The following is a 26,342-nucleotide window of genomic DNA, read 5'->3' as shown; positions in this document are numbered from 1 at the left end:
AGCAACACTGGCCGTCCATACAGCCTCCTCCAGGACTGTCTCAAGTTGGTAAACACCACGGTCAATACCCACGGCCGGCACCCACGGTCAACCCCCGTGGTCAACCCCCCCACCTTGTAAGACCTTGTAAGACCATCACCACTGAACAGAAGTGTTCAAAAAATGGCTTTGATAAAAACGTGCATAGAATGCAACATGAAGGTAGATTACCAACTGAGCTTTCAATGCCAACTCTGTTCAGCAGAAATACACAAAAAATGTGCCAACATGACTAACAATTCAAGGAGAAATGGTCCCAGTGACCACTCTGTGTACTGGCTCTGCAAAAAGGATGATGTAACTTTTTTTAAATTGATGGAAATCCTGGATAAAACTTCCGCCAAAAACAGAGAATTACTAATTACTGCCTGCATAGCAATTTCTAATGTCTTCAAACAAACTGTACATGACACCAAGGTACAACCAGATGTGGCACAGAGCTCCGTGGCAGCGGCGCCTGAGCAGGGCGCGGAGTCGGGGATGCCTGAGCAGGGCGCGGAGTCGGGGATGCCTGAGCAGGGCGCGGAGTCGGGGATGCCTGAGCAGGGCGCAGAGTCGGGGACCCCGGAGCAGAGCGCGGTGTCACAGGCCCCGGAGCAGAGCGCGGAGTCACAGGCACCGGAGCAGGGCACAGTGTCGGGGACGCCGCAGCAGAGTGCAGTCCCTGGCAAAGGGAAACAAACAAAACAAGGCCCCAAAATCTGTTGGTATTACAAATGGGCTACGTGTAAGCATGGGGAATCGGGAAGAATAAATGGAACGTGTACATACGATCACCCTAGAAAGTGCAGAAACCTCCTCGATACAGGTAAATGTACCAAAAGCTGTGAATTCTTTCACCCAGAAATTTGCAAGAACTCTTTGGACAGGAAAGAGTGCTTCAATGCTGAATGTCCAGCTTTTCATATAAGAGGTACCAGGCGAATAAAACCGACAGACTACCACTATGAAAACAGCCACTACTCCATCGACCGGGATAATTTTTTAGCAAGAGGAGGAGGAGAAGAATGGCTAAATATGACCAGACTCTACCACCAACTCGGTCAAATGCTAGAGAGGACGCAAACACAGTGGCCTCCTTACCAGAGCCTCAGATATTAACACCAAGTAAAGCATCCAGCACTGCCACTAACACGATAACATCATTTCTATTTGCCAACATCTAGGGTATAAAAACACGCAAATCCAACAAAGTTCACTTTATTGATGGTCTCCTTCATGAGGCAAATGCAGTGTTTGCAGCCCTAACGGAAACTCGCACAAAGGACTACCTTGATGGTGAAATATGGATCTCGGAATACAATCTCTTCAGATGTGATAGGAAACACCGACTTCAGGGTGGGGTCAGCCTCTACATCAAAGAGATACTCATCTGTACTGAGCTGCTAAACACCTCAAATGATATGGTGGAAGTGCTGATAGTCAGAATAGAGATCCCAAATGTAGTTGTTGTCCTTGTATATAAGTCACCGGAGGCAAACCCTCAGCAGTTTAAAGACCAACTAATGAAAATAGAGCACTGCTTGGAAAACCTCGCAAATCCAGCTCCGAACATCATCCTGCTTGGGGACTTCAACCTACGGCACCTGAAATGGAAGCACCTGGCTAATACAGTAATATCAGAAAGAATACCAGGAAGTAGCCTAAATGAACAGGCACATGCAAATGACCTGCTACGGATGTGCGATAGGTTTGCCTCAAACCAGCAAATAGTAGAACCAACTAGGAAGGAGAACACGCTGGACCTCATTTTCACTAATAATGATGAGTTGATCGGGAACATAATGATTACAAATACCTGTTACTCAGATCACAACTTAATTGAAGTTCTGACAACCATGGGGAATGGACCTTCAAAACCAGTCCAGATTCACGGTGGAGGAGATTTCAGCAAATTCAACTTCAATAATAAACAGATAAACTGGGAGCAAATAAACTGGGAAGAACAGCTAGAAAATGCAAACCTGAACCAGTGCCTGGAAAAAATAAGCTCAGTAGCACTAGAAATATGTTCAAACCGCATACCCCTAAGAAAAAAGAGAAAGAGATGCAGATTGGAACGGGAACGTCGTTCCCTATATAGGCGAAGAAAACGAATCGCGGAACAACTTGAGAGTCACACCTTAGGGGGTTTGTGACCAGGATATAAGAAAATTGAATACCTGCAGAAACAAAGTTCAAAGTTGAGCCACCTGTGGGTGAGGTTGATGTTGACCAATATCATTCAAAATTTGCACCCTTGTAGAAAGGCATGGGTTCAATATGGTGTGCAAGTTCCATGAAGATCGCCTGATTAATAAAAAAAAAAAAATTAATATTTGTCACCAGTTGTATATGTACAAATATTTATGAACTAATATCACAATATAACACTAAAACATACTAACCTAATATAATTGGTCAGAAATATGAGTCCTGCAGGTGGCACTGCATTGGCACTAGTAGGCCCCTGCCCCATAACCTGGGTCAGCTCCCTCAGGGGCCTGTCGTGGCTTGGTGGTGCGTTTCGTTGGTATCTGCATCTCCTTGTTCTTCCTTTCAAAGTACCAGTCTCGTACGTCACTTTGTGGTAGACCAATGAGGCTGGTCAGAGATCCGGTCACATATCTGACGTTGTAGTTGACAGCTGTCATTGCCATTGCGAAGTCGACCATTACACGACCGACAAACTTGTCTTTGGGGGCGAGTTTCCAAACTCGGTGGTGTAGAGACTCGTTTGGATTCTGTCTTTTCCCCTTCAGACACTTCGTCATGTTGTCCTCTGATATCAGATTGTAGTATATCTTGCGGACCTCAGTTATGTGGACACTAGGAAGCTGGAAATGTACCTTCATCGTCTTGTGTGATCTTGGGGTCGTTTCATTTGCAATGTCTTGCTGGAAAAAACACCAAGACTCTTTCCCTTTAGGGCAATGCATGTGCATTGGCTTCTCATCAGTCGACGTAGCATGAAACAGTCCGGACAAACAGGCATCCCTCATTCGCTTCCAGTCTGTGTTGACATTATCTCTGATAGCTTTTGTAAAGTAACTTGCCAACTTTCCAATGGTAGCATCTGTCAATTTACCTTTTCCTTTCACCAGTAACACTCGTCTTGTCTTTTTGACATTCCCTTTTGTCTCTCTCACTTCCACAGCTGTTTTCTGAACGTTTCGGAGCTGTGTAGCCAGTCTCTTGCTGAAGTGGTTTATACACTCAGCCTTTTCCACGGTTACATTTCCATATGGACCAGCACCATTATTCATTGCACAAATTCTATTGAAGGCTGATGAATCCCCATCACTAACCAAGGTTGTATACCTGAATTTCAGGTCTTCAGATCGACCCCACATCAATACTGCGGCATCAGCCTCCATATTTTTGGCAGTGCCGTTATAGTTCCTATCACAATTAGGTACATGTTCACGCATCTTATTGTCAAACTCCGTCTGTGTTACTTTTCCTTGTTGTTTTCTAGTCAGTAACATCTGGCACTTTTTGCAGTTTTTGCAGAAACAATTGTAGTCCACAACGAGCCCTGTAAATATCTCCACAACAAAGGCACACCCAATCTGTGAATGATGGCCCCTTGTGTGCCACGTTCCATCAAACGATACATCAATGTCCAGGATCCCACCAACGGAGTGCCTATCAAATTGTTCTCTGTAATGATTGAAGATGATATGACGAGTGTTTTCTTGCAAGTTCACCCATTTCTCAATGGCAGCATTCTTTATCATTTTCTGGACCCTATTATATGTCTTATAGGATACACATTTCATGTTTGCTATGTTACACATACCACAGTAATATGTATATCCGTGTCCATTTAGCATGTTGGTGTACACTAAGGATATCATATATTCATTATTTCCAGACAATGCTTCATCGTCTGTAAAATGACAACGATTATAGGTTCTTTTCACTGTTACATCATGTTGCAAAATCGTAATTGTGTGACAAACTTTACCCTTTGAACAGTATTGGCATATGCAATGTTTATCAAGGTATTGTTTCAGTTTCTTATCCGTGACCATTAGCGCAGACTCGCTTGGATTTTTCATATGTGTCACTTCACTGTCACTGTCCTGGTCAGTGTCATTGTCACTTCCAATTGTTTCTTCTCTAAATAAACCGATTCGTTTCTTGGCACTGCTCTGGATACGTTTACGCTTTCTGGAAATGTTTGGAGTAGCCAGATCAGCACGTGAGGTGCTGGGACGTGCAACAGCACCTGAGCTGCTGGGCCCTGCAACAGCACCTGAGGTGCTGGGCCCTGCAACATCAAGAGCGAGAACGTCTGGAGTAGCAGGTCCAACATCACGAGTAGCAGGTCCAACATCTGGTGTAGCAGGTCCAACATCTGGAGTAGCAGGTCCAAGACGTGCGGTGGCAGAGGGTAGGAGTGTGGGGGGGGGGGGGGGTTGCGGGCTGCGACAGGCCCCTCACACTCGCGGCAGAGAGGCCACCACGATCCTCACTCGACAAATTGCGTGATTTACGCATTGCAGCCAGCTCGTACCTTCTACGGATAGCTCGCCTGAATTGTGCTTTCAATGCTTTCTTCTTGTTCGTTTGGTAAGTCATATTGCAGTCCAAATAGCACAGAAATAGCAGCGTTCTGGGAGATATTGTGAGCGCGCGTCAATGATAGATCCACCTCCTCCTGGACACAAAGAGTGACTGACTGCTCAGCCACAGCCCACCCTTTGCCTCACATGAGACTGTTGCCAATGAGTGAGTTTATATTCGTTTTATGCATAATATGTTATTTACAACGCTATTACGAAATATTAGACCTCTACAATGTAAAACACATTACTCCGCGGCGCACCCAGGCCGCGAGGCCGGATTTGGGAAAGTTGCAGCGGGAAATTTGACTCTAATTATGTTATTTATCAAGATAACATTAAACGGTTTCCACCACAGTGTTGCCAGAACGTTGTAGTATTTTTCGTAATTTTTCGTAAATATTCCATTTTTCTTTGGATTTTCGGGTACCATGGCCCCTTATCTCAAGAACGGCGAAGAAGGTTAGGTAGAGAAATAGAAACATTGAACTCAAGCTACAAGAATCATACAAAACCCAGGAGAGGCAAAGAGAGCAAAAGGCCATCAGTGAAATAGAGAGAAATCCGAAATATTTTTTCTCCTATGCAAAATCAAGATCAAAAACCACATCTAGGATCGGGCCCCTGCGAAAGGGAGATGGAACTTTCACCGATGACAACAAAGAAATGAGCGAGTTACTGAGGAAGCAGTACGACTCTGTTTTCAGCGAGCCATTAAATGCACTAAAGATTGATAACCCAAATGAATTTTTCATGGATATGATACCAACATCAAATCATATATCAGACGTCGCCCTATCCCCACTAGATTTTGAAGAAGCCATAAACAGTATGCCTATGCACTCTGCACCAGGCCCGGATTCTTGGAACTCCATATTCATCAAGAACTGTAAAAAACCACTATCGCAGGCCCTTCACATTCTGTGGAGACAAAGCCTAGATACTGGCGTTATCCCTGACATACTAAAAACAGCAGTGATAGCACCACTCCATAAAGAAGGAAATAAGGCAGAGGCAAAAAATTACAGACCGATAGCACTAACATCGCACATCATAAAAAATTTTGAGAGAGTGCTAAGAAGTAAGATCACAAAATACATGGAATCACAGCATCTCCATAACCTCGGACAACATGGTTTCAGAACAGGGCGCTCTTGCCTGTCGCAGTTGCTGGACCACTATGATATGGCATTAGATACTATGGAAGACAAACAAAATGCTGATGTAATTTACACAGATTTCGCAAAAGCCTTTGATAAATGTGACCACCATCATTCCCTCACCACCACCACCACCACCACCACCACCACCATCACTCCCTCACCACCACCACCATCACTCCCTCACCACCATCACTCCCTCACCACCACCACTCCCACCCTCACCACCGGGAAAGCAAAATATAATTCTGTACAACTGTTTATACTTTGGTGAATCCTAGTTGATGACAGTGGCTGTCATCAACTATTACAGCTCGGTCTCGTAGATCGCTTGGACGAACATTCCTCGCTTAATTGAACATTTGTATGTTCCACTGAACATTTGGTACCGAATTCAATTTGTTCGGCTCTTCCGGGAATTTGATAGAGCGGGGTTCGTTGGACTGAGGAAGCACTGTATATAAATGTTGGAGAACACACAGGAAGAGATATAAATGCACAAAGCCGCATGAGTTCTGGACGCGAGGGGAGAACGGTCTGGTCACGAGTGATGTCAACAACACACAAAGTTGACGCCGTGTGCTGACGGCCCACGTGGTCAATAGGCCTACCAAGAACGGAATTTTATGGCGATCATTTTGAAAGTATCCCCAAGTCGATTACATAAAAAATAAATTTTATACAAATATTTTTGTGGTGGACGAAAGTCAGGTCCAAAGCTAGGATTCAAGAGAAAAAAATGGACAAAAGTCATGTCCAAATAGAGTGATAGTGTAAATATTAACCTAGTGTTCAAAAATGATAATACAGTTAAATCCATGTCAATTAAGAACTCACCCTCGTCTGTAGCAGGTTGTGTACTCCATCCCTTGTACTGAGTGTGCATGTGTTTACATCGGCCAGACTGGTAAATCTCTTTCCTCACCTTTAAAACAGCATTTATATGCTATTCGTACAGCTCAGCACTCCAGTGCATTGTATTTACATTCCAATTTATGCGATCATTCTATGGACTTCACAGGGGCAAAATGTATTGTTAAAAGTAAGGGTTTCGTTGAACGAAATGTGATGGAGTGCTCTGATCAAACCTTGTAATAACAGCCTTAATGTGAGCCCCTGGTATGTACAAGTTGGATTCCTATGTAAGCCTCAATATAGCACTTCAAAACAATGTAGAATCATTTTAACCCGTATGGCACTTGGGAATATTAATAGGCACTGCCATGTATGGGCCAATAGGCCTTCTGGCGACCAGATTGGTCACCAGATAAGGGAGAGATTTATGTTACAAGTTCGTATGTAAGCCCTGATACAAATGAAATGGTTACCTTACCTTACCTTGAGGTGCTTCCGGGGCTTAGTGTCCCCGCGGCCCGGTCATCGACCAGGCCTCCTGGTTGCTGGACTGATCAACCAGGCTGTTGGACACGGCTGCTCGCAGCCTGACGTATGAGTTACAGCCTGGTTGATCAGGTATCCTTTGGAGGTGCTTATCCAGTTCTCTCTTGAACACTGTGAGGGGTCGGCCAGTTATGCCCCTTATGTGTAGTGGAAGCGTGTTGAACAGTCTCGGGCCTCTGATGTTGATAGTTTTCTCTCAGAGTACCTGTTGCACCTCTGCTTTTCAACGGGGGTATTCTGCACATCCTGCCATGTCTTCTGGTCTCATGTGATGTTATTTCTGTGTGCAGGTTTGGGACCAGCCCCTCAATTATTTTCCACGTGTAAATTATTATGTATCTCTCCCGCCTGCGCTCAAGGGAGTACAGATTTAGGCTCTTTAGTCGGTCCCAGTAATTTAGATGTTTTACTGAGTGGATTCTAGCAGTAAAGGATCTCTGCACGCTCTCCAGGTCAGCAATTTCTCCAGCTTTGAAAGGGGCTGTCATTGTGCAGCAGTACTCCACTCTAGAGAGCACAAGCGTTTTGAAAAGTATCATCATCGGTATAGCATCTCTAGTGTGGAAAGTTCTTGTTATCCAACCTGTCATTTTTCTTGCAGTTGTGACGGCTACTTTATTGTGTTCTTTAAAGGTAAGGTCTTCCGACATGAGTACACCCAGATCCTTTATATTGCCTTTTCGTTCTATGTTATGATTTGCCTGAGTTTTGTACGTGGTTTCTGTTTTTATATTTTCAATTTTTCCGTAGCGCATGAGCTGGAACTTATCCTCGTTAAACACCATATTATTTTCTGTAGCCCATAGAAAGACCTGATCTACATCTGATTGGAGGTTTGCCGTGTCCTCTATGTTGCCAACTCTCACGAAAATCCTAGTTTCATCTGCAAAGGATGATACAGTGCTATAGGTTGTGTTCTGGTCTATGTCCGATATGAGGATGAGAAAAAGTACTGGAGCAAGCACAGTACCCTGGGGGACTGAGCTCTTCACGGTTGATGGGCTGGATTTTATTTTGTTGACTATTACACATTGGGTTCTGTTAGTCAGGAAATTGTAGATCCATCTGCCTATTTTCCCGGTAATTCCTTCTGAACGCATTTTATGTGCAATAACACCATGGTCACATTTATCAAAGGCTTTTGCAAAATCTGTGTAAATTACATCAGTATTTTGTTTGTCTTCCATAGCATCTAATGCCGTATCATAGTGGTCCAGCAACTGCGACAGGCAAGAGCGCCCTGTTCTGAAACCATGTTGTCCGAGGTTATGGAGATGCTGTGATTCCATGTATTTTGTGATCTTACTTCTTAGCACTCTCTCAAAATTTTTTATGATGTGCGATGTTAGTGCTATCAGTCTAATTTTTTGCCTCTGCCTTATTTCCTTCTTTATGGAGTGGTGCTATCTCTGCTGTTTTTAGTATGTCAGGGATAACGCCAGTATCTAGGCTTTGTCTCCACAGAATGTGAAGGGCCTGCGATAGTGGTTTTTTACAGTTCTTGATGAATATGGAGTTCCAAGAATCCGGGCCTGGTGCAGAGTGCATAGGCATACTGTTTATGGCTTCTTCAAAATCTAGTGGGGATAGGGCGACGTCTGATATATGATTTGATGTTGGTATCATATCCATGAAAAATTCATTTGGGTTATCAATCTTTAGTGCATTTAATGGCTCGCTGAAAACAGAGTCGTACTGCTTCCTCAGTAACTCGCTCATTTCTTTGTTGTCATCGGTGAAAGTTCCATCTCCCTTTCGCAGGGGCCCGATACTAGATGTGGTTTTTGATCTTGATTTTGCATAGGAGAAAAAATATTTCGGATTTCTCTCTTTCACTGATGGCCTTTTGCTCTCTTTGCCTCTCCTGGGTTTTGTATGATTCTTGTAGCTTGAGTTCAATTGTTTCTATTTCTCTACCTAACCTTCTTCGCCGTTCTTGAGATAGGGTGCGACTCTCAAGTTGTTCCGCGATTCGTTTTCTTCGCCTATATAAGGAACGACGTTCCCGTTCCAATCTGCATCTCTTTCTCTTTTTTCTTAGGGGTATGCGGTTTGAACATATTTCTAGTGCTACTGAGCTTATTTTTTCCAGGCACTGGTTCAGGTTTGCATTTCCTAGCTGTTCTTCCCAGTTTATTTCTGTGAAGTCCTGGTTTATTTGCTCCCAGTTTATCCGTTTATTATTGAAGTTGAATTTGCTGAAATCTCCTCCACCGGGAATCTGGACTGGTTTTGGAGGTCCATTCCCCATGGTTGTCAGTACCTCAATTAAGTTGTGATCTGAGTAACAGGTATTTGTAATCATTATGTTCCCGATCAACTCATCATTATTAGTGAAAATGAGGTCCAGCGTGTTCTCCTTCCTAGTTGGTTCTACTATTTGCTGGTTTAAGGCAAACCTATCGCACATCCGTAGCAGGTCATTTGCATGTGCCTGCTCATTTAGGCTACTTCCTGGTATTCTTTCTGATATTACTGTATTAGCCAGGTGCTTCCATTTCAGGTGCCGTAGGTTGAAGTCCCCAAGCAGGATGATGTTCGGAGCTGGATTTGTGAGGTTTTCCAAGCAGTGCTCTATTTTCATTAGTTGGTCTTTAAACTGCTGAGGGTTTGCCTCCGGTGACTTATATACAAGGACAACAACTACATTTAGGATCTCTATTTTGACTATCAGCACTTCCACCATATCATTTGAGGTGTTTAGCAGCTCAGTACAGATGAGTGTGTCTTTGATGTAGAGGCTAACCCCACCCTGAAGCCGGTGTTTCCTATCACATCTGAAGAGATTGTATTCTGGGATCCATATTTCACCATCAAGGTAGTCCTTTGTGTTAGTTTCCGTTAGGGCTGCAAACACTGCATTTGCCTCATGAAGGAGACCATCTATAAAATGAACTTTGTTGGATTTGCGTGTTTTTATACCCTGGATGTTGGCAAATATAAATGATGTTATCGTGTTAGTGGAAGTGCTGGATGCTTTAATTGGTGTTAATATCTGAGGCTCTGGTAAGGAGGCCACTGTGTTTGCGTCCTCTCTAGCATTTGACCGAGTTGGTGGTAGAGTCTGGTCATTTTTAGCCTTTCTTCTCCTCCTCCTCTTGCTAAAAAATTATCCCGGTTGATGGAGCAGTGGCTGTTTTCATAGTGGTAGTCTGTCGGTTTTATTCGCCTGGTACCTCTTATATGAAAAGCTGGGCATTCAGCATTGAAGCACTCTTTCCTGTCCAAAGAGTTCTTGCAAATTTCTGGGTGAAAGAATTCACAGCTTTTGGTACATTTACCTGTATTGAGGAGGTTTCTGCACTTTCTAGGGTGATTGTGTGTTCATGTTCCATTTATTCTTCCCGATTCCCCATGCTTACAGGTAGCCCATCTGTAATACCAACAGATTTTGGGGCCTTGTTTTGTTTGTTTCCCTCTGCCAGGGACCGCACTCTGCTGCGGCGCCCCCGACACTGTGCTCTGCTCCGGTGCCTGTGACACCGCGCTCTGCTCCGGTGCCTGCGACACCGCGCACTGCTCAGGGGTCCCCGACTCCGTGCCCTGCTCAGGCATCCCCGACTCCGCGCCCTGCTCAGGCATCCCCGACTCCGTGCCCTGCTCAGGCATCCCCGACTCCGCGCCCTGCTCAGGCATCCCCGACTCCGTGCCCTGCTCAGGCATCCCCGACTCCGCGCCCTGCTCAGGCGCCGCTGCCACAGAGCTCTGTGCTACAGCTGGTTGTACCTTGGTGTCATGTACAGTTTGTTTGAAGACATTAGAAATTGCTATGCAGGCATTAATTAGTAATTCTCTGTTTTCGGCGGGAGTTTTATCCAGGATTTCCATCAATTTCAAAAAAGTTACATCATCCTTTTTGCAGAGCCAGTACACAGAGTGGTCACTGGGACCATTTCTCCTTGAATTGTTAGTCATGTTGGCACATTTTTTGTGTATGGCTGCTGAACAGAGTTGGCATTGAAAGCTCTGTTGGTAATCTACCTTCATGTTGCATTCTATGCACGTTTTTATCAAAGCCATTTTTTTGAACACTTCTGTTCAGTGGTGATGGTCTTACAAGGTGGGGTGTTGACCGGTGGGGGAGTTGACCGCGGGTGCTGGCCGTGGGAGCTGGCCGTGGGTGTTGACCGTGGGTGTTTACCAACTTGAGATAGGCCTGGAAGAGGCTGTATGGACGGCCACTGTTGCTACCACGTGTCGCACTCTTAATTTGTTTTGTTCACTTGTTAGATTACATTACTTGCATTTTCCCACTAGTTATCATACAGTAGAGGCGTCTAGGATCTATCTAGGCGTCTAGGAGGTGGATCTATCATTGACGCGCGCTCACAATATCTCCCAGAACGCTGCTATTTCTGTGCTATTTGGACTGCAATATGACTTACCAAACGAACAAGAAGAAAGCATTGAAAGCACAATTCAGGCGAGCTATCCGTAGAAGGTACGAGCTGGCTGCAATGCGTAAATCACGCAATTTGTCGAGTGAGGATCGTGGTGGCCTCTCTGCCGCGAGTGTGAGGGGCCTGTCGCAGCCCGCAACCCCCCCCCCCCACACTCCTACCCTCTGCCACCGCACGTCTTGGACCTGCTACTCCAGATGTTGGACCTGCTACACCAGATGTTGGACCTGCTACTCGTGATGTTGGACCTGCTACTCCTGATGTTGGACCTGCTACTCCAGACGTTCTCGCTCTTGATGTTGCAGGGCCCAGCACCTCAGGTGCTGTTGCAGGGCCCAGCACCTCAGGTGCTGTTGCAGGGCCCAGCAGCTCAGGTGCTGTTGCACGTCCCAGCACCTCACGTGCTGATCTGGCTACTCCAAACATTTCCAGAAAGCGTAAACGTATCCAGAGCAGTGCCAAGAAACGAATCGGTTTATTTAGAGAAGAAACAATTGGAAATGACAATGACACTGACCAGGACAGTGACAGTGAAGTGACACATATGAAAAATCCAAGCGAGTCTGCGCTAATGGTCACGGATAAGAAACTGAAACAATACCTTGATAAACATTGCATATGCCAATACTGTTCAAAGGGTAAAGTTTGTCACACAATTACGATTTTGCAACATGATGTAACAGTGAAAAGAACCTATAATCGTTGTCATTTTACAGACGATGAAGGATTGTCTGGAAATAATGAATATATGATATCCTTAGTGTACACCAACATGCTAAATGGACACGGATATACATATTACTGTGGTATGTGTAACATAGCAAACATGAAATGTGTATCCTATAAGACATATAATAGGGTCCAGAAAATGATAAAGAATGCTGCCATTGAGAAATGGGTGAACTTGCAAGAAAACACTCGTCATATCATCTTCAATCATTACAGAGAACAATTTGATAGGCACTCCGTTGGTGGGATCCTGGACATTGATGTATCGTTTGATGGAACGTGGCACACAAGGGGCCATCATTCACAGATTGGGTGTGCCTTTGTTGTGGAGATATTTACAGGGCTCGTTGTGGACTACAATTGTTTCTGCAAAAACTGCAAAAAGTGCCAGATGTTACTGACTAGAAAACAACAAGGAAAAGTAACACAGACGGAGTTTGACAATAAGATGCGTGAACATGTACCTAATTGTGATAGGAACTATAACGGCACTGCCAAAAATATGGAGGCTGATGCCGCAGTATTGATGTGGGATCGATCTGAAGACCTGAAATTCAGGTATACAACCTTGGTTAGTGATGGGGATTCATCAGCCTTCAATAGAATTTGTGCAATGAATAATGGTGCTGGTCCATATGGAAATGTAAGCCACTCGCAGCAAATTTGTCTCTATTGACGAGCTCGCCTCTATTAACGAGTGAAACCACATGGCTCTTCCTAGCGTCTCGCGGGTTCTCGCAAATTCTCGGACGCCTCCGACGCCAGTGTTGTTGTTGTATCTCACACGACAAGCATCCCTATGGATTTATTTGAGCTTTTCTTTGGGTTTTTAGTGGTTTTGCGACTACAATTTGTAACACACGATGTCTCCAAAGAAGCTGCTTGCTAAAGATAGTGTTGTCAAGAGGAAGAAAGACACAATTACTGTGGATTTAAAGAAGGAAATTATAGCAAAGCATGAGTGTGGTGTCTGTGTGATTGATCTCACAAGGAAGTATGGCAGGTCCTCATCAACAATTTACACCATTAGTAAGGGAATGAGGTGGTAAGGGAGGATGCTGCCTCTTCCACTGAGATCAGGGAAGTGTTTGGAATGTTTGAAAAGGTGAACGCATTCTTGGAAAAGCTGCCCTGATAAAGCAGTGACAACCCGGTGTGTAAAAATGTTTAATTAATTTATCACTTTGTGATAACACTTTATGAAAGTGTTATCACTTTTGCAGGTATATGTCGCTTGAACGTAACACACTTTTTTTCTCTTGGATGCACCCAAACACCGCGCTCAAGCGTCATTTGAGCAAATATTTCTATAAAATCCAATTCATATCCGATCGACTTGGGGATTGTATAAATGTTTGCCATGAAATTTCCTTTTTCTTTAATAACCACATTGCCTATTTGAGAAAACGGCATTGTATTGTATCTTCGTGGTAAGACTATTATATTGTTGACACAACGAGTGTAATCAACGTAGTTTTTTATTTGGTGCTGGTCTAACGCATCCTTGTGTGACATTTGAAATGAAATTTGGGTGAAATTCCCAAGAAGAGAGTGTCCGCCTGACTCAGAGGTGGATTCTCCTTCCACACCATAACCCCTCTTCTCCTTCCCACCTCCCCATCGTCTCCCTCAAGCCAGCAACTACTCTTCATAAGGTAAAGTAAATATTAAAACACTACAACAAAACATTTATATTTACATGTGCAATATTATATTTACATAAAAAAAAGTCATACAAGTATGGATGTTTTTGGGAGTGGAACGGATTAAATTTATTTCCTTTATTTTAAATGGGGAAATTTGTTTCCAAAGACGAGTTTTTCAGGTAACGAGCTCGGTGCCAGAACGGATTAAACTCGTTAATAGAGGTTCCACTGTAGATATTTATATATAATGTGTGTATATAGCGTAATAACACCACAAACAGTATTGTTGAAGGAGAAATATTAGTGCGTCTGGCCTTGAGGGCGGCAGCCAGCTGACTGTGTGAATAGTTATGTCTTTGTGCCTTTACTCACCATACAAGGTTAGATGTATAGTTATGGTGAACAAAACATGTAAATACTTATATATAACGTCTGTAAATAAAAGCAAAAAAGTATAGTGGGAGGAGAATGGTGGCGAGCCAGGTTTGGTGAGGTAGGGAGGGAGTGGCAGCTAGTGGCGGGCTGCCACTGCCACCCAGCATGCCAACTTAGTGGTTCGTTATGGTGAACACGAATGTAGATACTTATATATAACATCTGTATATAGTGATTAAAAGCAAAAACAGTATGATGGGAGGAGAATGTGGGCAAGTGAGGTGTTGAGGGAGGGAGGGAGTGAGTGGCTGGCTGGGTTGTGGCGGTCACTCCTCGTTAATTTTTGACTCATAATAGCAACTTAGTGGTTCGTTATGGTGAACGAAACATGCAGATACTTATATATAACCTGTGTATATAGTGTAATAACTGACAAAATATTTGTTCACCGTTTGATGAACATAATTGAATCAACAATATTCACACCATATTTTTGAGTACAGCGATGATTCACTCACTTTATTATATAAATATATCAGGCTACACACTATTGAATAATATTACAGCAAAAAAAACTACGAAAAATCAATCGGAGACATTGAAATAATTAGGTAATTATCTCTTTGTGGCAACTCCGGCCTGATTGCTGGCGAGCAACAGACTGCCTGGGACCCTCGCTGAGTCAGCACTTGTTTTTTGCCAGACTTCCCTGCTCTATAGCGGGCAAAATATGCCACTTACAATTTTTTAATTATTTTTCCCGTGATCAGTGAACACAAATTAACAGATTAGTAAGATTTTTTTTTTTTTATGCGCTTGTGGGTGTCAAATGATATATAGCCATGCACCATTTAAGGGTTAAGAGTCCCTGAATCTTGCAGTGCCCACCCTGAAGCCATCAACAACACCACTCTTCTGGTCCTCCTCCTCATAAAGACTGTCAAGCAGTATCCTCCCCCGCGATAACAGCTTGATGATTAAATGCAACCTCAGAATACTGAAAAGAATTACTGAACAAAATATTGTATCACTTACGGGCTATTCATGCCCGTGCCACCTCTTGGGTGGCTTAATCTTTATTAATCAATCTGTTTCCAATCTTCATTCTACTTTGCTCTGATGAAGGCGAGTTAATCGAAAACGTGTTACCACTTTGGCGTGCCCCGCCCGCCACCCCTCAACTGTGCGATTTGGGTCCTAGAGTTTCACGGGAGCGCGCATTAATTCTGAAAAGTGTATACTCTCTTCAGCTTTGTCACCTTAATTCTCGTCTTACGAGATGAAATTTGGTATCATTGTGTTCGCAATAGAATTCTCTAAAGCACTAAATGCATATAAACTCCAAAAGCCCAGCTAATTACCCGCATCAAACAGAGAAAGTGCGAATGAGTTACCCAGGAGCGCGCAGAAGCGATAAAATGTGTTCACTCTGGTCACCTCAATTTTCGTCCTAGGTCTTTCATTTTGGTATCAATGTGTTCGCAATAGAATTCTCTAGAGGAACATTAGCATATAAAATAAGAAACCTGGTCACGCTCCACCCGCCGACGAGTTAAAGACGGGCCACGTGTTAACCGCGAGTGAGTGCCCAGGCGCCTTCCAGCTACACTCCCAATTCCTGCCCACAAATGTTTAGCATTTAGTATTTTAGTATATGTACTATTATAGTTTAGTATTTTTTGTTTAGTATTTGTACATCACATAAGCATTGTAGATAGCCATTTGCACAAAATAGATGTCATTTTCTTCGTCCATTTGTGAGTTTTCCTTATAAAGTGATAATATTTAATCATTTGGTCAAAGTGATCAACACCTTTCATGTTTGTATTGTAGTCACAGATTGCATTCGGCTTGTTGACAGTTACCAAACAGTCCGCAAAAAATCGGATAATAAGCTGATTTTTGGCAATTATTTTAGTGGATGACACAATGCTACGTCATCCCCAAGATTACCGACAGTAAACTGATGACGCAATGCTGCGTCATGCCCGGACAAAAGTGTTAAGCATTCTCTATTTTTCACATGTGGCTTTTCTGCATACTTGAATCTGTGTTTTTGTGATCATAGCATGTAAAGTTTTACACCACATGCACATTTACAAGCAGCACATGGTCAAAGGAGGAGCTAGATAGTAAACGTGAAGGTCTTATAACAATAATGGGAGAGATTATAGCGAGAGCGGATAACGATAGATCACGACTGTTGATAGTCGGTGACTTCAACTTGAAATCCATAGACTGGGAAGCATATGAAGCTAAAACAGAAGATTTTTGGACCTGTAAATTTGTAGACCTCATCCTGGAAACATTCTTGTATCAACATGTTAAACAAGCTACGAGGATGAGGGAAGGGGACGTTCCCTCCATGCTAGATTTGATATTTACCAGGAAGGAGGAAGAGATATTTGACATTCAGTACCTTCCTCCTTTGGGTAAAAGTGACCATGTCTTTTTGGGAATAAAGTATGCAATGCGTTATAAGCTGGAAGAAAATAAGGAGGTTGAAGCAGTTGAAAAACCAGACTTCAGGAGAGGACATTATGGTGACCTTAGAAATTTTTTTAGTGAGTATAATTGGACAGACTTGATGCTAGGCAAGGAAGTGAATGAGATGTATGGCAAGTTTTGTGAAATATATGATAAAGGCACAAAAAAATTTATACCAAAACAGAGATGCAGGACCAGAAAACAGGATTGGTTCGACAGAAATTGTGAGAGGGCAAGAGACCAAAAGACACAAAAATGGAATCAGTATAGGAAGAGGCCAAACCCCCAAACATACCAGCGATACAAAGATGCGAGAAACAATTATACAGCAGTAAGGAGAGAGGCAGAAAGAAATTTTGAAAAAGGGATAGCAGATAAATGTAAAACAGAACCGGGCCTATTCTACAAATTCATAAACAACAAATTGCAGGTAAAGGATAATATCCAGAGGTTGGAAATGGGAAACAGATTCACGGAAAATGAAAATGAAATGTGTGAAACATTAAATGAAAAGTTCCAAAGTGTGTTTGTACAAAATGAAATCTTCAGAGAACCAGACACAATAAGAATTCCAGAGAACAACATAGAGCGGATAGAGGTGTCTAGAGATGAAGTGGAAAATATGCTAAAGGAGCTCGGGAGGAACAAAGCAGCTGGCCCAGATGGCGTTTCACCATGGGTTCTGAGAGAATGTGCATCTGAGCTCAGCATTCCACTTCACCTGATCTTTCAGGCATCCCTGTGTACAGGAATCGTAGCAGACGTGTGGAAACAGGCTAACATAGTTCCAATCTACAAAAGTGGCAGCAGGGAAGACCCCCTCAATTATAGACCTGTATCATTGACAAGTGTAATAGTGAAAGTATTGGAAAAGCTAATCAAAACTAAATGGGTAGAACACCTGGAGAGAAATGATATAATATCAGACAGACAGTATGGTTTTCGATCAGGAAGATCCTGTGTATCGAATTTACTCAGTTTCTATGATCGGGCCACAGAGATATTACAGGAAAGAGATGGCTGGGTTGACTGCATCTATCTGGACCTAAAAAAGGCTTTCGACAGAGTTCCACATAAGAGGTTGTTCTGGAAACTGGAAAATATTGGAGGGGTGACAGGTAAGCTTCTATCATGGATGAAAAATTTTCTGACTGATAGAAAAATGAGGGCAGTAATCAGAGGCAATGTATCGGAATGGAGAAATGTCACAAGTGGAGTACCACAGGGTTCAGTTCTTGCACCAGTGATGTTTATTGTGTACATAAATGATCTACCAGTTGGTATACAGAATTATATGAACATGTTTGCTGATGATGCTAAGATAATAGGAAGGATAAGAAATTTAGATGATTGTCATGCCCTTCAAGAAGACCTGGACAAAATAAGTATATGGAGCACCACTTGGCAAATGGAATTTAATGTTAATAAATGTCATGTTATGGAATGTGGAATAGGAGAACATAGACCCCACACAACCTATATATTATGTGAGAAATCTTTAAAGAATTCTGATAAAGAAAGAGATCTAGGAGTGGTTCTAGATAGAAAACTATCACCTGAGGACCACATTAAGAATATTGTGCAAGGAGCCTATGCAATGCTTTCTAACTTCAGAATTGCATTTAAATACATGGATGGCGATATACTAAAGAAATTGTTCATGACTTTTGTTAGGCCAAAGCTAGAATATGCAGCTGTTGTGTGGTGCCCATATCTTAAGAAGCACATCAACAAACTGGAAAAGGTGCAAAGACATGCTACTAAGTGGCTCCCAGAACTGAAGGGCAAGAGCTACGAGGAGAGGTTAGAAGCATTAAATATGCCAAAACTAGAAGACAGAAGAAAAAGAGGTGATATGATCACTACGTACAAAATAGTAACAGGAATTGATAAAATCGACAGGGAAGACTTCCTGAGACCTGGAACTTCAAGAACAAGAGGCCATAGATTTAAACTAGCTAAACACAGTTGCCGAAGAAATATAAGAAAATTCACCTTCGCAAATAGAGTGGTAGACGGTTGGAACAAGTTAAGTGAGAAGGTGGTGGAGGCCAAGACCGTCAGTAGTTTCAAAGCGTTATATGACAAAGAGTGCTGGGAAGACGGGACACCACGAGCGTAGCTCTCATCCTGTAACTACACTTAGGTAATTACACTTAGGTAATTACCATATTTGTCTGGTTTGTTGGGATTGTACACCTTGAGAGTCGGCCACGCCATGCCGTCGTACCTTCATCCAGACTCGATGCTTTTTTTGGAAAGTAAACTTCTGCAAATTTTGTTGTAAAATGATTGATCACTGGTTGCACTTTTATCAACTTGTCAGTATTGTTCAAGGAAATTGTATTGTTATTATAGGTATGAAAGAACTGGCCAATGTGTTGGAACCGTCTCGTTGTCATAAACTGGCAACGTCTCGTTTATATATATATATATATATATATATATATATATATATATATATATATATATATATATATATATATATATATATATATATATATATATATATATATATATATATATATATATATATATATATATATATATATATATATATATATTTTATATATATATATATATATATATATATATATATATATATATATATATATATATATATATATATATATATATATATATATATATATATATATATATATATATATATATATATAATATGCAAACAAGCCTGAATGGTCCCCAGGACTATATACAACTGAAAACTCACACCCCAGAAGTGACTCGAACCCATACTGCCAGGAGCAACGCAACTGGTATGTACAGGGACGCCTTAATCCGCTTGACCATCACGACCGGACATAAGGAAGTGATAGCCGAAGCTATTTGAACCACTTCCCCGCCGGCACTCGGATGGTAATCTTGGGCATAGCATTTTATCAAATCGCCTCATTCTTTGGGGCACACGTGAGGAACACAAATGCAAACAAGCCTGAATGGTTCCCAGGACTATATACAACTGAAAACTCACACCCCAGAAGTGACTCGAACCCATACTGCCAGGAGCAATGCAACTGGTATAATTAAGGCGTCCCTGTACATCATTGTGCAGTGATATACAAGAAAATTATACCAGTGTTTAAGTGTCACCCAGACCCTCCCCCCCCCTCAAGCTGAGGGAGGCCCGGTCAACCCCCACCTCCTCCCTGCCCGCCGGCCTCACCACACCTCAGTACCTCCTGCCATCCCACCCCCAACCCACCCTGCGCCTGGGTGTCTCAAATCTACCTATTCACCGCCCACACAGTGCTTGTTGCAGAGATGTGTTACCCTCCATGCACCCAGATATGGCACAGGTCACAGCAGGCATTCAGGTTCCTCCCAAAAGGGAGGGAGACACAAGTACTCATACGAGTGGTGAGTGTGAGGGACAGCTAGCCACCCCTCCTGCCACCACCCGTGTCCACCCCTGCCGCCACCACCTCTGTCATCCCTCCCACGCCAGCCAATGTCTCAGCTCGCCCGGGGGATGAAGGGGACTCCACCAACTAACCAGAAACCTCTCAGCCAAGAACAGGGTCCTGGGAACAATGCACCCAAATGTGCAACCAGAGGACCCAGACCCAGAGGAACGTGTCGGGTGTGTGACGAATCTCACAGCCTTAGAAACGATGGAACCCTACGTCAACACAACTGTGAGGGTTCATTGACGGTACCTGTAGAGAGAGAAGGCCCACAGGTCCCCCGGCACCCCCACTCATCCCAGCAAACTTCATGTCATCAGATGACCTCCTGGGGGCCATCAAAGCATCCACCACCAGAACTCTTCCTCACATTCCTAAAGCTGCGTGCCCATTTGCAGCAGGGAAATATACAGACCTTTTAAGGAAAGTGAATGAACGGTCTGCAAATCTTAATGCTGCGGCCACCATCAAAGCATGGCATAATTTGCTCCTGTTTGGCAATATTTGCTTAGGCGTACCTGCAAGAGGAGGCAAGTCACTAGCCTCATCAGTCACTAGGGCAATAAATAATTTCCCCAGAGCTGACAACTTGATCCCCATCCCTCCTCAACGCAAAAATCACCGTGGCAGACCCAAGAGTTCCAATGACAATTTTAAACTAGGAACACAAGTGACCAAAAAAATTGAAGAGGGCAACACAGTAGGAGCAATTAGGTTACTTACCAGCGAAGACACAATCGCCCCTAGAAATCCCGCTATCGCCAACTCACTGAGAGAAAAGCACCCTCCTAGAGTACTGTGGGAACCCACTGCTCAGGACACAAATGTCCCAGACATGGGACCTCTATTCCTCCAAGCGTCAGAGGTATACAAAGCCATCATGTCATTTCCGCCAGCCTCGGCAGGGGGATTCACTGGAGTAAGACCTCAGCACCTCAAGGAGATGACAAACCCAGTTCTCGGAGAAGTTGCCGAAACACTATTGTCAGAGGTCACGAAGTTTGTCAACGACTGCCTCTCTGGTTTGATCCCAGATACAATAAAACCCTTTTTCTTTGGAGCATCCCTTTGTGTCCTTAAGAAGAAGGATGGTGGAGTCGGACCCATTGCCGTGGGTAACACACTTCGGCGCCTTGTTGCTAGGGAAGCTGTCAGAAAAATTAGCATAGACGCTGCAACGATGCTTCGACCCCATCAACTAGGTTTTGGTGTCCCCCATGGCTGTGAAGCAGCAGCTTATGCAGCACAAGCCTATATCAAGCACCTCCCAGAAAATAAGGCATTAATTAAATTAGACTTTAAAAATGCCTTCAACCAGGTAAAAAGGGATGTGGTACTGGAAGCAGGTCGAACAAGCTATCCTTCTCTACTCCCCTTCGTCTCAGCAGGGTACAGTAGGGAATCAACGCTGCTGTTTGGGGAGCATGAAGTTGTTTCTGCAGGTGTCCAGCAGGAAGACCCACTTGCCCCTTTTCATTTTTGCATGGCTCTTAAAGAGGTCACAAGCAGGTTGGCCAGCGAACTCAACATCTGGTTTCTGGACGATGGCACCCTGGTAGGGACACAGGAGTCCCTGCTAGAAGATCTACAACTGGTGAAATCTAAGGGAGAGGAGTTAGGACTCACCCTAAACCCATTAAAGTGTGAAATCATCTCATCTAGCCAACCAACCATAGATGCAGTGCAAATCATATTGCCAGGAGCCCAAGTGATCGCTCCCACCGACAGTGTGCTACTAGGGGCACCTCTGGGCTCGAGCGCTATTGAGGTAGTCCTCGAAGAAAAGCTGGACGACCTGAGGAGGATGGAGGGAAGAATAGGGGCTTTGGACGCCCACGATGCTTTGTACCTTCTCACAAGGTGCCTGGCTTTGCCCAGACTGACCTATTTCCTAAGGTGTGCTCCCTCCTTCGACAGCCCAAAATTAACAGAATATGACACACTCCTAAGGTCAATAACCGTGAAAGTGTTAAACCTCTCCCTGCAAGATGACCAATGGGACCAAGCAACGCTCCCAGTTAGACTCGAGGGGAATAGGTATTCGCAAGGCGACACAGTTAGCATTGCCGGCATTCTTATCCTTGACCAGTGCAACAGGTGAATTAGTTAAGGAAATACTACCGGAATACCTAAGAGACTCCATTGGGATTCATGATCCCAAATTCGCGAATTAGCCGGTCAGTGGGACACTCTTGTCAACTCTCATCCTCGACCGACTTTTCCAAATGACTACAAACAGTCCAAATGGGATAGCCCCATAGTGGAAAACATCGCCACATCATTGCTGGAGGCAGCTTCCAGGAAGGACAAAGCGTGTCTTCTAGCTGTGCAAGTGCCCCATGCCGGGGACTTCCTGTTGGCAGTCCCTAATTCCGCCTTGGGCACCCGCCTGGACCATCGGACCCTAAGTATTGGTGTTGCCCTGCGCCTTGCCACCCCTATCTCCACCGAGCACCGGTGTATTTGCGGCCATGCACGGGCAGACCAGTACGGCAGCCATGGTCTCATCTGTCGTAAGACACAGGGAAAGATTGCCAGACATGAAGCAGTCAGTGACATCATCGAGAAGTTTGGCTTCAGCTGGGTGCCCAGCACAAAGGGAACCTCAGTTGTGCAGGCCTGACAACAGCCAAAAACGCCCAGATGGAGTCACCCTGCAGCCGTGGAGGGAAGGTAAACTGGTCGTGTGGGACTACACGTGTGCATCTACATTGGCTGATACCTATCTCCCTTACAGCACAACTGAGGGAGGCGGGGCGGCCACCTTCAGGGAGACCCAGAAAACTAACAAGTACAGGGACCTAGAACGTTGTTACAGGTTCGTGCCAATAGGCTCTGAGACTCTGGGTGCCTGGGGTAAATGTACACTTAAGTTCCTGAAGGAGCTGGGCGAGGAACTCATTGAGAAGACTAGAGACCCAAGAGTGGCCAGTTTTATGTTCCAACGCCTCAGTGTCGCTGTTCAGAGGGGAAATGCGTGCTGTATCTTGGGTACGCACCCGACCCCCGAAGAGCTGGACGAGGTCTTCGAACACTGATTGGTATATTGTTATATAAGTGTGTGTTTTCTGTAAACTGTAGCATTGCAATAAAATCAAATAAAAAAAATAATTGGGGTGGTAGGAGAGAAAAAGATTAAAGTATTCAGTGAGAACCCACAAGGTCTTCTCTTAACACTATTTATTTTCTTCTTCGAGGATGTGGGTCCCTTTAATTAAACCAGTGGTGGTACCCCTAAATAAATAAATATATATATATATATATATATATATATATATATATATATATATATATATATATATATATATATATATATATATATATATATATATATATATATTTATTTATATATTTATTTATATATATATTTCTGGCTCCACACCCAGGTGCTTTTCCACACCCAGTTGCTGGCAGTTGCTTGGCCATGACCCAGCGTGTTTGCCCCCCTCTATAGAACAATGCACAGTTTAACTCTCCCAACCGAGTTGAAATGGAAGGGGTCCCAGCGGTCGGGCAGGACTCCACGAGCCTTGAGGTGCCAACAACTACTCCTAAAAGAGTTTTTTGCCAAGTATGCAACAAAAACACCGCCATTAACTCCAACGGTGGTGTCATCCGCTTTCATACCGTCAACGAGGTAAGATGCAGTGGTTCCCACCAGCTTCCAAAGGGAAGCAATGGTCAGCTGCCATTGACAGTTAGGGAAGAGACTCCCATTAACCTAATCTCATCTGAAAACCTCACCCAAGCGATCATAGCGACGTCTGCTAGAACATTACCAAACATCCCAAAAGCAGCCCGCCCAAATGCAGCAGCCAAACTTTGTAATCTTCTGAAAAGGGTCAATGATGCCCCGGAAAACATTCAAGCGTGGCATAATGTCCTTCTGTTTGGCAATGTATGCCTCGCCATCCCTCCAAGGAGGGACAAATCACTTGCTTCCTCAGTCCTGAGGGCGATAAATGAATACCCAAGGGGGGACAACCTAGTTCGCCTGCCTCTCCGAGCAAAACACATCCACCGCAGAAATGGTAGCAACAACATACCGGAAACGTACAGAATCAGAGCACAAATCACCAAGAAAATTGAAGAGGGAAATACCGCAAGTGCTATTAGAGTCCTCACCAGTGACGAGAAAATTGCTCCTCGAAACTCAGCCACAGCACGGGCCCCTGCAAAGCAAGCACCCACCCAGAGCCCCTCAAGGCCGCAACATCGTTCCGCCATCAGCCGACACCATTTCAGACCCATTAACCGTTGGTGAATCTGAGGTCTACAAAGCAGCCCTTTCTTTTCCACCTGGGTCAGCAGGCGGCTTTACAGGGTTAAAACCTCAACACATCAAGCAAATGTTAAATCCTGCGGTTGGTGATGCTGCACAAGATCTTATGGAACTCACAAGGTTCGTCAACATGTGCCTGGCTGGTGATATACCTGAGGTCATCAGGCCTCTCTCTTTTTTTGGTGCCTCCCTCTGTGCTCTCAAAAAGAAGGACGAAGGAATCAGGCCAATCGCTGTTGGCAACACTCTCTGACGCCTGATTGCCAAGGCTGCTACGAGGGTAGTTGGCCAGCAAGCGGCTGAATTGCTGAAACCAATCCAGCTAGGATTTGGAATCCCCCAAGGCTATGAAGCAGCTGCCCATGCAGCACGAGCATACATCACCAACATTTCTGATGAAAAGGCCATGCTCAAACTGGACTTTAAGAATGTCTTCAACATGGTTAGAAGAGATGCAGTACTTTGTGCCGTACATCGCCATTTCCGGCCCCTCTACCCGTTCATACTATCGTGCTATAGTGGTGAGTCAAAACTGCTCTTTGGTGAACATGAAATCAGATCATGTGAAGGTGTTCAGCAAGGTGATCCTCTTGCTCCCCTTATATTCTGCTTAGTCTTAAAAGAAATCACCGAAAGCTTGTCCAGCATGTGGTTTTTGATGATGGCACTATAGCTGGCACCGTAGACCATCTCTTGGCAGATATCAGGAAAATGAGGGAGCAAGAAGTAAGCCTGGGTCTTGTCCTGAATTCTTCCAAGTGTGAAGTAGTCTCTTCCAACCCAGACATCGTAGCTAGAATAAGGTCTGCCTTGCCTGGAGCCCATGTCATTAGGGCCGAGAACAGCACCCTCCTTGGAGCCCCCTCGGGTCTAACGCCATTGAGGAGATCCTTGACAAGAAAATCGCAGACCTTAGGAGGATGGAAGACAGAATAGGTGACATCGATGCCCACGATGCTTTTTATCTCATCAAATGCCTATCCCTTCCGAGGCTAACCTACTTTCTGAGGTGCGCCCCATCTTACGACAGCCGAAAGCTTGAAGAGTATGACCTCTTACTGAAGACCATGCTGGAAAAAGTTGTTAATCTCTCCCTCAACGAATGCCAGTGGAAACAAGCCACTCTTCCTGTTAGGCTCGGTGGCTTGGGTGTACGCACCGCTACCCAAATTGCTGTCCCAGCCTTCCTGTCTTCCTCCTCAGCATCAGATGACCTGGTTAAGGAAATTCTACCTGACACTCTGAGTGATGTACCGGGGATACAGGATCCCCACTACATGGAATGCGACACGAAATGGGGTGCCATCGCAGACCCAGCACTCAGACCAGCCATGCCGAAAGCCAAGAAACAATCCAGTTGGGACAGTCCCATTGTAGACAAAGAAGCCACAGCTTTGCTGGAGGCAGCAACAACCCCCAGTAATCGTGCACGTCTCACAGCTGTGCAGGCTCCCCATGCAGGGGACTTCCTTTTGGCAGTCCCTATGTCTGCGACAGGCACACGTCTTGATCCGCAGGAGCTCCGTATTGCAGTCGCTCCGTCTTGCTGCCCCTATCCACACTGTTCATAGGTGTATTTGCGGCGAGGCAGATGCTGACGAATATGGATTGCATGGCCTGCACTGTGGAAAATCTGGTGGTTGGCACACTAGACATGACGAAGTCAATGACATCATTAAAAGAAGCCTTGCCTCTGCTCAGTGTCCAGCGGAGAGAGAGCCCCGCAACCTACTGAACCGTGACTCTGTTAGCTTTGCCAGCCGACCAGACGGATTCACACTGCAACCGTGGAAGGGTGGCAGACACCTGGCATGGGACTATACTTGTGTATCCACCCTGGCAACCACA

At 44.3% G+C, this 26,342-nt stretch overlaps 1 protein-coding gene across 3 annotated transcripts in view; it reads left to right on the top strand.

Annotated features, from left to right (window-relative positions):
* The window catches only part of LOC123757247 (uncharacterized), a 153,318-nt gene that overhangs the window by 53,289 nt on the left and 73,687 nt on the right, over positions 1–26,342 (top strand). The gene's annotated exons all lie outside the window — the stretch shown is intronic.

Source organism: Procambarus clarkii, chromosome 13 (genome assembly GCF_040958095.1).
Source record: "Procambarus clarkii isolate CNS0578487 chromosome 13, FALCON_Pclarkii_2.0, whole genome shotgun sequence".
Classification (NCBI taxonomy): domain Eukaryota; kingdom Metazoa; phylum Arthropoda; class Malacostraca; order Decapoda; family Cambaridae; genus Procambarus; species Procambarus clarkii.
The sequence above is the reverse complement of the archived record's forward strand: the minus strand, read 5'-3'. Positions and strand labels throughout refer to the sequence as shown.